This window comes from Pteropus vampyrus, unplaced genomic scaffold, assembly GCF_000151845.1.
Source record: "Pteropus vampyrus isolate Shadow unplaced genomic scaffold, Pvam_2.0 Scaffold11, whole genome shotgun sequence".
Classification (NCBI taxonomy): Eukaryota; Metazoa; Chordata; class Mammalia; order Chiroptera; family Pteropodidae; genus Pteropus; species Pteropus vampyrus.
The window spans coordinates 5,610,744-5,621,934 of NW_011888792.1; the positions used below are offsets into that span (position 1 = coordinate 5,610,744).

At 33.5% G+C, this 11,191-nt stretch overlaps 1 pseudogene; it reads left to right on the forward strand.

Annotated features, from left to right (window-relative positions):
* Positions 1-598, forward strand: part of LOC105304699 — a 10,358-nt pseudogene extending 9,760 nt beyond the window's left edge.
* The last annotated feature ends 10,593 nt before the right edge of the window (positions 599-11,191 follow it).

An 11,191-nucleotide genomic window follows, 5' to 3' on the forward strand; every position in this document is an offset into this window, starting at 1 on the left:
AGTACTACAGGAAGCCGGATCAGGCGGGAAAATCTAGTTGCGTGCGTACGCAACGTCAGCCGCTGCCGCTAGCGTCCTCCGCGGCTTGGCCCAAGAGAAGTCCTGCACTGCCGTCAAGTACTTCGTCAGCCCTGTGTTCTGGAACGAGATGGTGGACGCCACGTACCTGCCGAGTTCTGAGCACCAGACGGAGGGCATTGTGGCTGACTACATCCTCACCCTGGGCCATCGTACGGACATTATTTGAGAGTTATTCACCAAACTACTTATCACCTAACTCGCTTCAAGGTGCCTACAGCTCCTACACAGAGCCCAGCGTGGAGGCGTTCAGCTATCACCAAGGCCTGGAGGAGTGGAGGTTAGGATGTCCGGGCTCTTTTGCCCTGAGATGCTGGTGTCGGTGGGGCTCCCCGAGAACCTGTCAGTCATTGTCTGGGGCCTCTCGCAGCAGTGCCAGACTATTATAAAACATGGCATCAACTATATTTGCGAGCTGGTGGGCCGCAAGGTGAACCTGAAGATGGTATAAGACAGTCCTGTGCTGCCTGGACGCCGACCAGGATTCAGGTATAAAGGGAATTTTGTGATATATAGATAATATAGTTTGTGAGGTAAAGATGCGAATATATCTAAGTATACATGGAATATAGATGGAGAGAGAGAAAGGCATCTAATGGATTGCTTTATAACTTTGTTTAAAAATCAGTTGACTAAATTTGGGGGAGTTTATTTCGAGACTATTCTATTTTATCGGTTTATGGATCTGTATGTTTTCCAGTACGAAATCGTGTTATTACTATAGCTTTCAAGTAAGTATTTAAACTGAGATGTGTGAATCTTTCAAATTTGTTCTGCAGTTTCAAAATCATTTTTCTCTATTCAAGTTTCTTAGTCTTTCCATGTAAATTTTAGAATGAGTCTTCAGGTATCCACAAAAATCCTGTTGGAATTTTAATTGAGACTGTACTAAATCTACAGATCAAATTAGGGATAATTCATTTTTTAAAAGTATTATGTCTTTCAGTCCAGGAACGTGGTATATCTATTCATTTATTTATTGTTTAGTTAATTTCATTCATGTTTTATAGCATTCAAAATGCAGATCCTGAACATATTTTGTTAGGTTTTTACCTAATATTTCAATTTTATTTAGTGCTATGGTAAATGAAATTTTTAAAATTCCAATCGTTTATTGCTAGTTGGTAGAAATAAGATTGATATTTTAATGTTGACTTTGTATCTTAAGACTTGACCAGCTATTAATTCTAGAAAAAATTCTGAGTTTTTCAGGTTTTCCACATAGAAAGTCATTTCATCTATAAACAATGTTTTATTTCTACATTTGTATTCTGTAAACTTTTAATTTGTTTTGCTTGATCATTACATTGACAGGCACATACAGCACAATGTTGAATATGAGTCAGGAGAGATTGTTCTTACCTTGATGCTAAACTTAAGGGTAAAGCATACAGGCCTTCAGTATTAAGAATGATATTAACAGTGGTCATTTTAGGTATCCGTGTCAGTCAGAGGAATTCTCTGTCATTCCATACTTACTGAGAGTTTCTCATAAATTGATTTTTTAAATGCGTTCTCTGTATCTATCGATAAGATCTTGAGCTTTTTTCTTTTGGGGGTTGCTAATATGGTGAATCACATTGGTTGATATATTGATGTTAGATCTGCCTTGAATTATTGGGATAAATTCCATTTTGTTGTAATATATTATCCTTGTTATTTATTGCATAATTCCATTTGCTAATATTTTTATGGAGGATATTTGAGTTTATTTATGAGGAATATTGGTCTGTACATTTATTTTCTTGTAATATCTATCTAATATTGGTATTAGGATAATGCTGGCCTCATAAAAATAGTTGAGAAATAATCCTTCCTTTTCTGTTTTCTAGAAGAAAATATCAAATGTGAAATGTTTAGTAGAAGTCACCAGTGAAATTATTTGGGTTTGGGGTTCCATATTCAAAGTGTTTTACATATAATTCAATTTCCTAAAAAGACACAGGGCTATCCAGGTTATTTATTACTTCTTGAGTGAGATTTGATCATTTGTATTTGTAAAAGAATTATGAGAATTTCATGTAAGATGTTGAATTTATGTGAATAAAGTTGTTCATAGTATTTCATAATGTTACTATCAACACATAGGGTCTCTAGTATTCCGTAATACTCTTTTTTCTTCATTGTGTGCATGCGCGCGTGTGTGTGTGTTGGTCAGTCTGTCTAGGCACTTATCATTTTTCTTAAATATTCAAAATCTATATTTGAAATTCTTCGATTTTTTTGTATTTTACTGTATTCGATATCATTAATTTTTCTTTTTATTCTTTCCTCCTGTATGTCTGAGTTCAGTTTAATCCCTGATTTTTTTTTATAGTTTCTGTGGTTGAAATTTGCATTGCTAATTTTTCAATATAATTTTCACTCTAAGTACTGCTATTAATGCATCCCTCAAATTTTGATGTGTTAACATTTTTATTTTCATTCAGTTGAAAACTTTTTTCTTGAGTATTTTGCCCCTAGGTTATTTAGAAGTGAATTAGTTTCAAAATTTTGTGCATTTTTTGTATTTATTTTATTGACTCTTTAAATTATCTTATTTTCTAAGCACATACTTTGTGTGATTTCTGATCTTATCAATTTGTTGAGCTTTTTATGACCCAGAATAAGGTTAACATTGATGAATATTTCATATATACTTGAAAAGAAACTTACGATGCTTTTGTTGAGTACAGTGTTCTATAAACGTCAATCAGGTCTAGTTGATTAAATATGTTGTTCTATTTATTTATATATACATATATATCCTATTTATTTTCTTTGCAGTTCTATTTGTTATAAAGGTGTATTGAACTCTTCAGGTATAACTGTACTATCTTTTTTTTTTTTTTTACTTGCACTTTTTGGAGGGAGAAACTCCTTATTTAGGCACATTTATATTTAAGATAATTATATCTTCTTGGAGAATTGACCATTTCATCATAATATCATGTCCTTTACTGGTGATAATATTCTTTGAATAAAAGACTACTTTTTCTGATATTAGTATAGATATCTTTAAAGGTGTTACTTTGTTATAAGTATCTATTTCGGTTAGTGTTTGCTTGGTACATCTTCCTCCTTTTTCTTTTAATTGATGTGTTTATATTTAAAGTGGAATTCTAAATAGCATGTGTTCGGCTCTTCGATTTTTATTCAATCTGGCAATCATTGTCCTACGGGTTGGGGAGTTGGGCTGGATTTGAGATTTATTGCTATTATGGTTACTCTTAGGGCACTACACTCTTTACATTTCTGTAGTGATAAATTCATATTTGGGGTTTGGTTTTCCAGAGCACTGCCTGCCTGCATGGCTCTAAATTTTAACACTTTCCTTTCATCTGTACCTGAGAGAGAGTTTCTCTGTGTGTCCTCTTCTCTCTGGCAGTTTCCTCCTGTTACTTCTCATTCAGCTCTTGGTAGCTGGGTGGTGGCAAGGGCTGTGGGGATTATGCATTCTCTTTTGTTCTGATTAAACCTCAGATTTAGGTAAGCTCCACATCCCTGTGTCCCAGGAGTGTGGCATTCTCTATTTTTTGTCCTTCCTCCAGCTGCTGTTGTGGGCTTCGCCTATTCCCAGGAGTTTATTTTTCCTGTCTCCTTTCCCTTCCTCAGCTACAGTAACTATTAAACTTAAGGTGACATTGTTTTGTTGCCCTTCACAGATTATATTGGTAAAGTACAGGGGAGATGTGGGTGAAGGTTCTGGGTGGAGTATTTTGCCCTGCCCACTGAACTGCTGTTTTCTCTCTTCAAGATCTATACCATACTGGACATTTCCTTAGGGGTCCTACAGATATTTTCTGTGAAAGTCTAGTGAGTTTTGTTTAAAAAACAAAAACAAAAACAAAAACGAGAATGGGGATTGACTCTTCAGGGGCTTCACACTGCCCAGCACACTACGTAAATCAACTTTTCAGTATTCTGACTGAATTATTCTTACAGGTGTCTGGCATATGGTCTAACCTCCTCTCTCCCAGCAGGTCCCTTTCTTTCCTTAGATTTGAGGCCAGTTCTTTGCTCTGCAACATCAGCTCTCCAATGAGTTTGAAAAAACAGTCATGAATTTAAAAGTTAGTCTGGCTCTTTCATAATATAAGGGTGAGAGTAACACTCCTTTTAGCTATCTATATCCCACAGCAGAAGCCAAGTATCTTATTAAAATATTTTTTAATTTCTAGAAATCCTTATTTTCTCTTATTTCTTTTTCCTTCATTAGCAATATGATCTTACTTTAAGGATGTGATACTTCTCTAATCTAAAATTATTTCTCCTTTCTCCACTGTCATCTGTTCTATTTGTTCATATTACACCTAGTTGTTTTATTTTTCTTTAGAGCTAATTTTTGAATGTCCATCTTTATGAAATGAGGTTAATATTAACAAAAGAGATTGTATCATCTTCTACTCTATTTCTCCAATACTCTTCTCTTTGGAATATAAGACCTACATGGAAAGCCTTTGTATATATTTCAGAAAAAGCTTTATTTGAGTGCATGGATGGAGAGGTTGCAATAAGCTGTCACCCCCTCTAAAGTCAAATTAAGATGAAATTTATTTTGCAGCATGAAACTTTAGACTTAGAGCCTTTGTCCATTTCCTAGTTGATCTTAACTTTTTTGAAAGAAAATCATTTTATTTTTTAATGAGAAAATCACTCCACTAGCCACTCCGTAGGATGCATTCTTTGAATGCAGTTGAGTCCAATAAACAAAACTGCTTCTACAACTATTGGAGATTATTCTGTGCTTAGTTTGGTTTGTGATTTTATTCAGTTTGATTGATTTTGTCAATCCCATCTGTTTTATATGATCTAGAGATTCATGAAAAAAAAAATACTTGTTCAGGTAGACTATGGTCTGAATATTTGTGACCCCCAAATCCATATGTCGAAAACAATCCGCAAGTTGATAGTATTAGCAATCAGGATTTGGGGTAGTAATAGTTTTGAGGTTAGGCACTCACAAATGGGCTTAGTGTCCTTATAAAAGAGATCTAGAGAGATGCCTTGCCCTCTCCACCATGTGAGATTATAGCAAAAAGACAGCTATCTAGACAGTGACCTCATACTAAATACCAAATCTACAGATGCCATGATCTTGGTCTTTCCAATTTCCAGAACTGTGATTAATAAATGTTGGTTGTTTATAAGCCACTCAATCTATGGTAATTTTGTTGTAGCGGCCCAAACAGCCTAAGACAAGGTGGTTTTACGATATTCTCTCTGTTTCTCTGGATATATCCAAGCTTCCATTTTACAACTATTTACTGTAATTTCGGTAGGATTTTAGAGAGGAAACAATTTTAAGTATATTTTTTCAAACTACCATCTTGAAATAAAATTTTCTCTTGAACTTTTAAAGCTATGATTTCTCCTTTTAAAAAGGAAATAAAATTATTTTAATATTAGAAAAAAATTGTGACATATTGTAATATTTAGGGTTCTGGTTCCAACTTATAAATTAAATTTATAAAACAATTCATGTTACATTTGTCTTCTTAACAACAAAATAAATTTGTTAAAAAATATAGGATAGTCAGAAGATATTATAAAGTTACCATGCATAAAGCTAAAAAAACCTCTATTTTAAACATCCTATAACGACTCTCTTGAATACACTTTTATACAACCTTTTACCTCACTGTGAATTCAACTGATCTCTTCATCTTCTCTTTAAGAGTACTTAGGAACAGAGGGATAAATACCATCCTCTGGGTATAGTCTGAGTTAAAATGGAGCTCAGATAGAACTCTTAAGAATCGGAGGGTTTAGTAAGTACTTTCGCTGTGGTCAAATAAAGGCAGTAAACAAAATAACAGCAGTAAAAGCAACAGTAACAATGACCAAACAATCAGTTTTAAAAATTTGCCTTTGAAGATACTGGAAGATAACAAATAGCAATACAGAATGAGAATTGAGTACTTCGATCTGTATTTGTCTTGGTATGTGAAACAATATCCAGAACTTAATAGTATAATTTTAAATTTTATTTGTAACCAATATGTCTTTCATTTGTTTTGGTAGCTAGTATAATGCAAAGTCTTATTTCTCACCAAGGCTTCATTTGGTGGCCATTTTAAGAAACCTTTGTTCTTTATAAGGTTTCAGCTTTATTTTAGAAGATATAGTATTTTCAGCTCTTTTTCATTTAACTAAAGTTTACAAGAAAAGGGTGAAATTTCTCTTGCAGTATCCAATGCAGTACTCATCTGTTCTTACAGCCTCTCAGACAACTTATTTCTATTATGAGAAAAATCCAATTTTGCCAGTTTTATCCATGCATTTCCAACTCAATCAGCAGCATCAATAATCAAAAGAAGGAAAAGGAAAAAGGAGAAGAAGAAGGAAGAGAAAGAGAAGTGCATCAGGATGAATAATCAATAAGGGGATACATTCAGTTTATTAATAAAGCAACCAGTGAATTAGTACTGAAAGAATAAATAGGAAAGCATTCACAAAATGAGAACAGAGACCATCTTAAACCTTGAGTCAGTGAAGTTGCTAAAATATTTTCTCTTCCCTGCTGGTACTGTTGGATGAGGACAGCTCATATAAACCAAACTGGAAAAGATTCAGTGCACCTTTCTCTTAGAGCCCTTGTGAACTGTGGCGAACCAGAGGGACTGCAGTATTGATTGGCAAAGTATGAGCGAACTTGATTACAGCTTCATCAGCATCCTGTGGTCAAGAGCAGTGGTAAACATTTTATTCTGGGATTTTCAGCTAAGGGTACATGAGATTCCAAAAGAGATTCAGAAATGTTATAAATATATGAAAACCTGAAAGACCTAAGTATAAGATCTAAAGTCCAATAAGATATGAAGACAATAACAATTTAGAAAGAATAAAGAAGCCTGAAGAAATCATGTTTGGGGTCTTAAACTTTTACAAGAATCTTTTTTTTTTTTTTAAACCTTAAATTTATAAGCATGTTTTTTTCATGAGACAGCAAAAGAACCAAATGTTCATGGGGATTTTAGCTCATGCAACTCTTTCAGCTGCAAACTCACAGAATAACATAGTGTAACTACCCAATGTTTAATTTTATATAGTTACTTTCCTTAAGAATGAGTTTATCAGAGAGAGAAATCTAGGCTTCCTAGTGCCACCTCTGAATTTCTAGTCTGTTATTTCTGCCTCCACTCTATGTTGCTCTGAGTTCTTCTAAGGATATTACAATTCCTGTGCTATTCCCAGGTCTTTAATGTTCTGTGTTTATATTAAACATTTAATGAAACAATATTATTCAAGAAGTTAGAAGTTTGTTTCTTCACAGTAGTAATAAATAGATAGATATGTATCTTTCTGATGAAACAGATAAGCTTTTCTGGGGAAATAGTGTTAGGGATGTAATACAGATCAAAATAAAATCTAATGGTCTCAAGTCCATCACAGCCAGCACTGACCATTTCTGAGCAGTTCCTTGGATGCTTGTTGAATAAAATTATCCTAGGGTCTAAGATACTACTTACAGTTTCTTTCTAAACTAGTGAATATCCTTAAAACCAGAATGAGACCATATCAACTTTCACCACTAAGCATTCCCCTCCCACCCTATCTAATTTAAGCATACAAGAGACCGACCCCTGATAATACTTGCCAAATCAATGAATGGATGGGTGGATGAACAAGTAAATGATAAAGTAGTTGTCATCTAACTGGATGCTATAACATAGCATAGATTTTAACGTACCTTTATGTGAAATGTGTATTATTTTTCATCTCTACAATATAGTGCACAATTAGCATTTTATTTGCCATTCTGTTTTATCCGGGCCCAAGGACCTAAATCAAGCAGAAAGCTTCATCTGAAGTCAAAAAGCCTACATTTTGAGCACACAAAATGTAACATATTTTATACTTAATAAAGTATAGGAATTTCCATCCTAGAGCTCTGGTCAATTTACCTAATTCTCAGATGGCTATGTTTTGCCTACATTATACAGCAGTTATTGCTTGTTGCGTTTTTCTCCATCTTTTAACTACCTTTAAAAATTATTTTGCATTTTCATTTGTAACTACCTAGGGGTGAAATGCAACAGCTATTTTTGTGGTGGTTACAGTGGTCCCTGAAGAAATACATTTAAATTGGCAAAGTACTTTTGTTCCTTTTGAGACTTTAAATTACTGCTCAGCAAGTAGAGCATACTACAAATGTCAATGCTGCTGTAAAATAACATATTAAGAAAGATTATAGACTTTTCTAAGATTATTGTTTTTATTGTTATGCCTACTCTTCTATTTTGTACTAAACTTCTTCCCTTCGTATTATATGACAAAATTTAAAGGAATTTACTGTCTTTCTCCCCATTCCAAATGCAAACTATTTAAGTAGATAAAAAGATTTTATCACAGCAGGTCATTTTGGAATGTCAGTTTCCTTTACAATAGATTCTTTTCATTTGGGGAACTATTTGTACATGATGGAAAAATAAGTTATTTTGCAACAATTAGCAATGAACTCAAAATGAACAACACTACCTTAATGACTCATGTCAAAATTTCTGCACATATGTTATCCAAGTATTTGGTTTCAGTTGGTTTCTTATTTGGAATAGTTCCACATTAGAGCTATTTTGTCTGCGGTAGTAAAAATTATCTCTCCAATCTACTTCATTAATTGCTTTAGTTCAACAAATATGCAGCTATTATGAACAACCTATGACCTCAAGTTAGGGATCCCAGTAAGAGGCAAAAAAACAAGAGAGTCAGTATAATACAGGAAAAAGTACTGTGACAAATGTTCTGTGTAATCGTTAAGAGATGCTGGAGAGAGAAAACGGTAGATTCCTCCCTTATAAGTAGAGTGAGATTTAAGTATAAGCCCTCAAAGTCTCGTGATATTTATATATGTGTGTATGTATAAAACATATATAACATTAATAAACAACAAAACTTTCGTTAGTCCAACCAAAATTCTTAGAAAATTTCTTAGCTTTATCCAGTTAACTCTTCTTGTTTATTTATGCACACTATTCTTTGCAGTTAACTACTATTAATTAATGATTGTCACTTTCTATTTCACAAGTGGATTTATACACGTTAATTGTGTGAGCATGCTCTTTATCTTTACTAGTTTGTTATGAAGTCTATGAAAAAAAGAGATTGACTGTCCTTCATTTCCATATTGTCTCATAAATTGTGCTCAATTATACTAAATAACTGGGATATAATCTTTTTTCCAGTTTTATTTAATGTTTATTGGAAAAGTTTTATTAATTTTTATTAAAAAATTAAATATGAGCAACATGAAGTTTCTATTACCATAGATATTTATCAATTGAGATTAAAATTAGTAATGTAAATGCACCTTTAACCCAAACCATATGTTTGTTTGCAATTGCATTTCACAGTAAGGAAATGCAGTCATACAATGACAGAAATTAAATAATACAGTAATAAAAATTTCTTATGCCTTATATGGCATTTGATTTTTTTTCTTAATTTTGTCATTATTTTAATAAGCGGCACAAATGGAGTAGAATGCTGAATTTAATCTTTATATATAATTAATTCATTAGAAAATTTAATGAATAACCAAGAGATTAAAATATAATCATAAATATATGGGAAAATAAAACACATTTATATTTTTGTTTACTGTTGCTTTTAATAAAGTTTTTGTCTTTTAAGTGTTAGGCACTCTAAATCTGAGCATCTTCCAAGTTCTTGTCCTGGGGGAGTTCTTTGTGTACTTTTAATCTTTTAAACCCTTAATGAGCTCAATGATGGTGCTATGTTCTAAATCTAAATTACCTTCTACCTAAAAATTCTACCTAGTCACTGCCTTTTTAACTAATCACTTCTTCATCTCTTATTATTTTAAAACAGTATTTCATTGTTTTCTTCAACTCTTCTTCATACTTACCTCACACAAAAATTAATTTTTCTGTTTTATCGTGAAACATTTTTTCAGCCATCCTCCTCTTGCAGCACTACCTTATTAAGATTTCTCCAAATTATACCATAGCTACTGCCAAAGATTTTAGTACTAGCTCCCTTTAAATAGCATCTCTCTTCTTGTAGGCCAGTTTAGCGTAGGTAATGCTAGAGAGAAAAAAAATCCTGAATCTCAGTGGTTTGATAGAATAAAAGTGTGTTTTTCTCTTCTTCTGCATGTCCAGTGCTAGCTATCAGGAAGCTTTGCTCAGGTTGATCACTCAGGAGCTCGGTGAGATAGAGTTCATATCTCTACATACTACCATGATCACAGTAGCCACTGAGATGCAGAAGGTATAGGAGACTAGTGAATCACGCTCTGGCTTTTACAATTTTACAAATTTAAGTATTTTCATATTGCTCAACTCTAATTCACAAGAACATAAATAAATACTAAAACTTATTACTATGGTTTAGTTTCCATTCCAGGTTCTTTTCATTGTATAATTTAATGATCACACCAAATTTATACCATTAATACTATTATTATTTTCATCTTACATTTAAGGGTCACTGAGGCTCATAGGTTAAGTCATTAACTATACAAAGTTCAGAATGGCAGACTCAGAATTGAAACTTTACTTTGTCAGATGCAAAAGTCAATAGGAAAAATAATATTAAATTTCATTTTTATTATGCTGCTCATCTCAAAACTGAGCATATGTTTCTCATTGCATCTTTTCTCAAAGAGAGAAAGGGATCATAAATTTGGGAGAGTTTCATCAACATTATCACATTGTCTTACCTGTCATTATTTCATACCAATATTTGTTTTGTACTTTACCAGAGGTCCTCTACCTTTTTGGCACCAGGGACCAGTGCTCCTAATGAGGTGGAGCTGAGGCGGTGATGCCATCGTTGGGGAGTAGCTGCAAATACAAATGAAGCTTTGCTTGCTAGCCTGCTGCCCACCTGCTGCTATGTGGCCTGGTTCCTAATAGGCCACAGACTGGTACTGGTCTGCGGCCTGGAGATTTGGAACCCCAGCTGTAAACTGTTACTGAAAATTTTTTTCAGTTGTCAGATGTGCTTCACTCTATCTACAACTTCACAAACTTAAGATTACTACTGACTGTCATAAGACTAGCCATAACCTATTTCTACAAACCTTCAAGTTATTGTTTTTGTTTTTTTTATGGTGACATTGGTTAATGAAATCCAGTAAGTTTCAAGTTTACAATTTAGCAGTAAGGCA